Source organism: Bos taurus, chromosome 22, assembly GCF_002263795.3.
Source record: "Bos taurus isolate L1 Dominette 01449 registration number 42190680 breed Hereford chromosome 22, ARS-UCD2.0, whole genome shotgun sequence".
Taxonomy (NCBI): domain Eukaryota; kingdom Metazoa; phylum Chordata; class Mammalia; order Artiodactyla; family Bovidae; genus Bos; species Bos taurus.
This window is the reverse complement of record NC_037349.1, coordinates 9334361-9340057: the sequence shown is the minus strand read 5'-3', so window position 1 is coordinate 9340057 and position 5697 is coordinate 9334361. Positions and strand designations below refer to the sequence as shown.

Genomic DNA, 5697 nt, shown 5'->3' with positions numbered 1-5697 from the left:
GAATTTCGTATAAGAAAACACTCGAGTTTTCAATCACAATGCCTTATGTAATAGGGCACTGTTATTAGTCTCAGTTACCAGAACTGAGGCAAGATACAAGGATATCCATAGTAGAGAGACCCATAATAGATCGGAAAGCACTGTGCCACTTATTGAACTATCGTTGCTTAAAACAAAATCCATCCGTCCTCTAGAGTCATCTCTGATGCTGGGGCTAGGAATCAACAATTAGATCTTTCCTTTTAAGGTGGTTTCTTGCTGTTGTGTGCTAGTAAGGGCACTGGGCAGAAGAAATAGAGGTTAGCTTGGTGGTGGCCTTCATCAGCTACAGCTCTTCAACTTGGCAGCATGGTTCAGGCAGCTGTTGGATCCAGTTTTTAGCTTCTTTCAGTGCTCTGAAATCCATCTTCCCACAGAGATCTCTGGTATGTGGATTTTTCAATTTCTCCCTGTGAGGCTGATAGTTTTTGCCATGTGTATATTCAGGCTCTCTTTAAGGTACATTAACATTTAATATTAGTATATTTTTCTTCTGAACTGCTCTTTTATCACTATAGAATATCTCATTTTATTTTTGGATAACAACTCTTGTTCTAAAGCCCTCTTTGTCTAATATGTCTCTTATTGTTACAGGGTGCATGCCATATATTTTTCTATATTTTGTTTTTAAATTACCACACAGACAGCATAGGGATCAGTCTTTACTTTTAAAAATGTAGTCTGAAGTTCTCTGCCTTTTAATTGGGAGGTTTGGTCCATTTATATTTAATGAGATAACATAAACATTTGAATTTATGCTTCCCATCTTAGTATTGATATATGTTACTGGCATCTGTTCTTTGTTTTACTCTTCCCCCTTTCTTATCTTCTTTATCATTGTTTTTCAAAAATGAAGGCACAGAATTACTTGTTTTTTGAAACATACTCTTGGTAAGGTACAATTTAGCCTTTCACTTCATCTCTTCATGAATATTCTTTCATTTGACACATTTCTTCCAGTTTTTTGTAAAAAGCATCAATTTATCCACTCTGGAAGATCTATCAGTGGGATTCAGCTGAAAGAAGAGACTGCTGGTATACCATTAGTCATCCTCTCCTTGCTCTGCTCTTGGGTCAGTATCCTTTATCTATCTTGCTGAAACTAGGTATTAATGTCATAAATTGTCAAAGTGAGTGGTTCATTTTATATAATTTATAATATCAGGAAATATATTGTGAAATGCCATGCTTACTCAAGTACAGTTGTATGACTACTAGTCTAGTACTTCCGTTAAAGAAGAAAATGTATTAATAGTTAGCTTGGCAGAGTTTAGAATTCCTGAGATTTTCTTTCTTCTTGTTCTACCCATCCTCTAAGGACTATCTTATATTTTTCTGTGGGTTCAGTAACCATTCATTTGCTGACTGCTACCAAAAGTATATGTCTTGGTCCCCAACTTCATTCCCAAGCTTCACTCCAACTTCATTCCCAAGCTTCACTCGTATTTCCAAAAGTCTCCTAGATAATTCCACTTGAATGAATGTAGGTATGGCGAAAACAGCATATTAAAACTGAAACTTAAGATATTTTCTTCAAACCCACTACTCATTTAATTTCCTTCAAACCTACTACTACTTATTTCAAATAACGGGTTGGTCATTTACCTTGTTTTCCCATCTAACAATGCTATAGTCATATGGTTCCTATTTTTTTCTTTACCTGTATACCAAATTGATTTTTTGGTTGTTTTTGTTTGTTTCTTTGTTTTTTAATGTAGACTGTAAGTCTTCATTGAATTTGTTACAATAAATTTTCTGTTTTGGCTTTTAGACCATGAGGCATGTGGGATCCTAGCTCCCTCACCGGGAGTGAACCTGCACCCCCTGCAATGGAGGCAAAATCTGAATCACTGGACTGCCAGGGAAGTCCCCACCCAACTGATCCTTAATCCCTACTGAGGGATTAAGGGATTATTCTACTCTTGTGGATAATTCCATTTCATCTGTGCCCTTATGGTTTCCACAGCCCCTACCATCATGCAGGCCTTCATGTCTCACCTACATCACCTCAGTCACATCTTAACACCCCACCAACATCAGCACTCCCTAGCACTGGATAGAAACACAAATTCTCAGGCACCACTCCAGGCTGATCCTTTCAGTAATTCTGCAAGGGCAGTGCAGCAACCACTGGTGATTCTGATGCAAGCGTGAAGACCACTGCTGGACACTAAGGATGATTTACACATTTGCTTTCCACCAACATGCTATCTTTAATACCAATACTCTTCTGAATGTTTATCTTAATGATTGTCTGTATTTTTAAAGTAAATCCAATTTTATCTTTGGCACGTTATGATTACTAATAATTCTTCTAGCAAACACTAGCATCTGAATCAATATCTAAGTGGACCCTGACACCAGAGTTGACAACAAATGACCTACTCTAATAGTCAGTCAGCACACTTTGATCCAGAGGCCAAATCCAACTCATGCTCTGTATCCATAGATAAAATAGTACTGTAACACAATTGTGATTATTTGTTTGCATGTTGTTTATGAGTGCTTTTCTATTAATACTACCAAGTCAGAGCAGTTACAACAGAGTCCATATGGCCTGACTCTGTATTTGACTTTTTACAGGAAAAAAAGTTTGCTGGCTGACACTGTCAACATGTATTCATTCATTATATATTTATTCACCATATGCTATTAATCAGGCACCGTTTCAGTAACTGAGGGTGTAGAGGTGAGAAACAGGGCATGTCAACTGAGGGACAAATATTTGAATGGGTGGTGGTGGTGGGCTGACAATAAACAAGCCTGCATGTGTGTGAGCCCAGCCAGCCGCTCAGTCATATCGGACTCTTTGGGACCCCATGAAAATAGCCACTGTGCTCCTCCATCCATGGGATCCTCCAGGCAAGAATATTGGAACGGGCTGCCATTTCCTCCTGCAGGGATCTTTCTGACTAAGGGATTGAACCCACGTCTCCTGCATCTCCTGTGCTGGCAGGTGTTTTCTTTACCATTGTGATACCTGGGACACCCCTAAAAAAGCATACATGTAAAAAATTAATAAGACATGTTCAGAAAGTGATTTGTGTTGTGAAGAAAATAAAGTGGGTGTGGTGGCAGAAAGAGACTGCTGGGAGGCAGCACCATCAGGTTAGATATCAAGAAGTCCCCTCAGGGAAGGCTGATATTAACTGAAGACCGCAGTGGAAACAATGAAATGCTGACAAGGAACAAGGTGGACAAAGATCTTGGGATGGAAAGGACTTGATTTGTCCTAAAACCATAAAGGCCAGTGTGGAGTCAACTAACCTCTGAGAAAATAGAAAATACAGGATTCTGGCTAAATGTTTGTGAGATTTCTGATTGATGATAAATTGCATTCTTTCATTTCCACTGTGTTTCACAGAAGGAAGCAATATTGATTAAGATTGCTTAGTATTCTTTCATGCTAATGATTAATGTTGGCTGCAGTGTGAACATAAATGATTTGTACAACAACACTGAAAAAACTAAGAAGTTCTGATTAAAATGGAAAAAAAAGAAAAGATTTATGTCTCCTTTAGATGTGAGGCTAAAATATTGCTCCCTACTCATCTCCACCCTGATCAGGCCATTTAAGGTGGCAGAGTTACGTCAGACCTTAAAATTTTCCTCTCTCCAAACTCAGTGACATAAACAAATACAACACGAAACAAAAAAATCCTGGGAAAAACAAATGAAAAGAGCTGATGACTTGAACATGAACAATAAATGTTTTAAGAACATGTAAATTTCCTTCAAAGTTTTATGGAGAATAAGTTGGGATTGGGTGCATAGTTGGAGGATGGTGGTTTGTTTGAAAAGAGAAATATCCTAGAGAAACATTGAAAATTCTCACAAGGATCAACAACTTGGTGTGTGCTTTGGCAGCAGAAGTATTAAAATTGGAAAGATACAGAGAAGAGTAGTATGGATGATGTGTAAGAAAGATCTGAAAATTCATGAAGAAGACCATGTTTTTAAAAATGAGATAAGAGCTTGAATAGACATTTCTCCAAAGGTGAGATACAAATAACCAATGAGCAGGAAAAAATGCTCAACATTACTAGTCATTAGAGAAATACAAATTAAAACTATAATTAGTCCTTATGTCCTACCTATTAGAATAGCTACTATAAAAAATACAGAATATAACCAGTGTTGGTGAGGATGCAGAAAAACTGCACCCCGTATGTACTGTTGCTTCAGTTCAGTAGCTCAGTCGTGTCCACCTCTTTGTGACCCCATGCACTGCAGCATGTCAGGCCTCCCTGTCCATCACCAACTCCTGGAGCTTGCTCAAATTCATGCCCATTGAGTTGGTGATGTCATTCAACCATACCATCCTCTGTCATCCCCTTTTCCTCCTGCCTTCAATCTTTCCCAGCATCAGTCATTTCCAGTGAGTCAGTTCTTTGCATCAGGTGGCCAAAGTATTGGAGTTTCAGCTTCAGCATCAGTCCTTCCAATGAATATTCAGGACTGATTTCCTTTAGGAATGACTGCCTTGATCTCCTTGCTCTCCCAGGGACTCTCAAGGGTATTCTCCAACACCACAGTTCAAAAGCATCAGTTCTTCAGTGCTCAGCATTCTTTATGGGCCAACTCTCATATCCGTACATCACTGCTGGAAAAACCATAGCTTTGACTAGATGCACTTTTATCAATACGGTAATTTCTCTGCTTTTTAATACAATGTCTAGTTTTGTCATAGCTTTTCTTCCAAGGAGCAAGCATCTTTTAATTTCATGGGTGCAGTTACCATCTGCAGTAATTTTGGAGCCCAAGGAAATAGTCTCTCACTGTTTCCATTTTTATTCCATTTGTTTGCCATGAAGTGATGGGACCAGAGGCCATGATCTTAGTTTTCTGAATGTTGAGTTTTAAGCCAGCTTTTTCTCTCACCTCTTTCACTTTCATCAAGAGGCTCTTTAGTTTCTCTTCACTATCTGCCATAAAGGTGGTGTCGTCTCCATATCTGAGGTTATTGACATTTCCTCCAGCAATCTTGATTCCAGCTTGTACTTGATCCCACCCAGCATTTCACATGATGTACTCTGCATATAAGTTAAATAAGACGGTGACAATATACAGCCTTGATGTACTCTTTTCCCAATTTGGAACCAGTCCCTTGTTTCACATCTGGTTCTAACTGTTCTAACTGTTGACCTGCATATAGATTTCTCAGGAGGCAGGTAAGGTGGTCTGGAATTCTCATCTCTTTAAGAATTTTCCACAGTTTGTGGTGATCCACATAGTCAAAGGCTTTGGCATAGTCAGTGAAGCATAAATAGATGTTTTTCTGGAATTCTCTTGCTTTTTCTATGATGCAATGGATGTTGGCAATTTGATCTCTGGTTCCTCTGCCTTTTCTAAATCCAGCTTGAACATCTGCAAGTTCATGGTTCATGTATTGTTGAAGCCTAGCTTGGAGAATTTTGAGCATTACTTTGCTAGCATGTGAGATGAGTGCAATTGTGCAGTAGTCTGAGCATTCTTTGGCATTGCCTTTCTTTGGGATTGGAATGAAAACTGACCTTTTCCAGTCCTGTGGCCACTGCTGAGTTTTCCAAATTTGCTGGCATATTGAGTGCAGCACTTTCACAGCATCATCTTTTAGGATTTGAAATAGCTCAACTGGAATTCCATCACCTCCACTAGCTTTGTTCGTAGTGATGCTTC

The 5697-nt window shown here is 38.8% G+C and overlaps 1 non-coding gene across 1 annotated transcript; it reads left to right on the top strand.

Moving 5' to 3' along the window:
• Window positions 1-3894: 3894 nt before the first annotated feature.
• LOC112443553 (U6 spliceosomal RNA) lies at window positions 3895-3997 on the top strand. Its single transcript, XR_003031964.1, has one exon. It is a non-coding gene; the product is annotated as a U6 spliceosomal RNA (small nuclear RNA).
• The last annotated feature ends 1700 nt before the right edge of the window (window positions 3998-5697 follow it).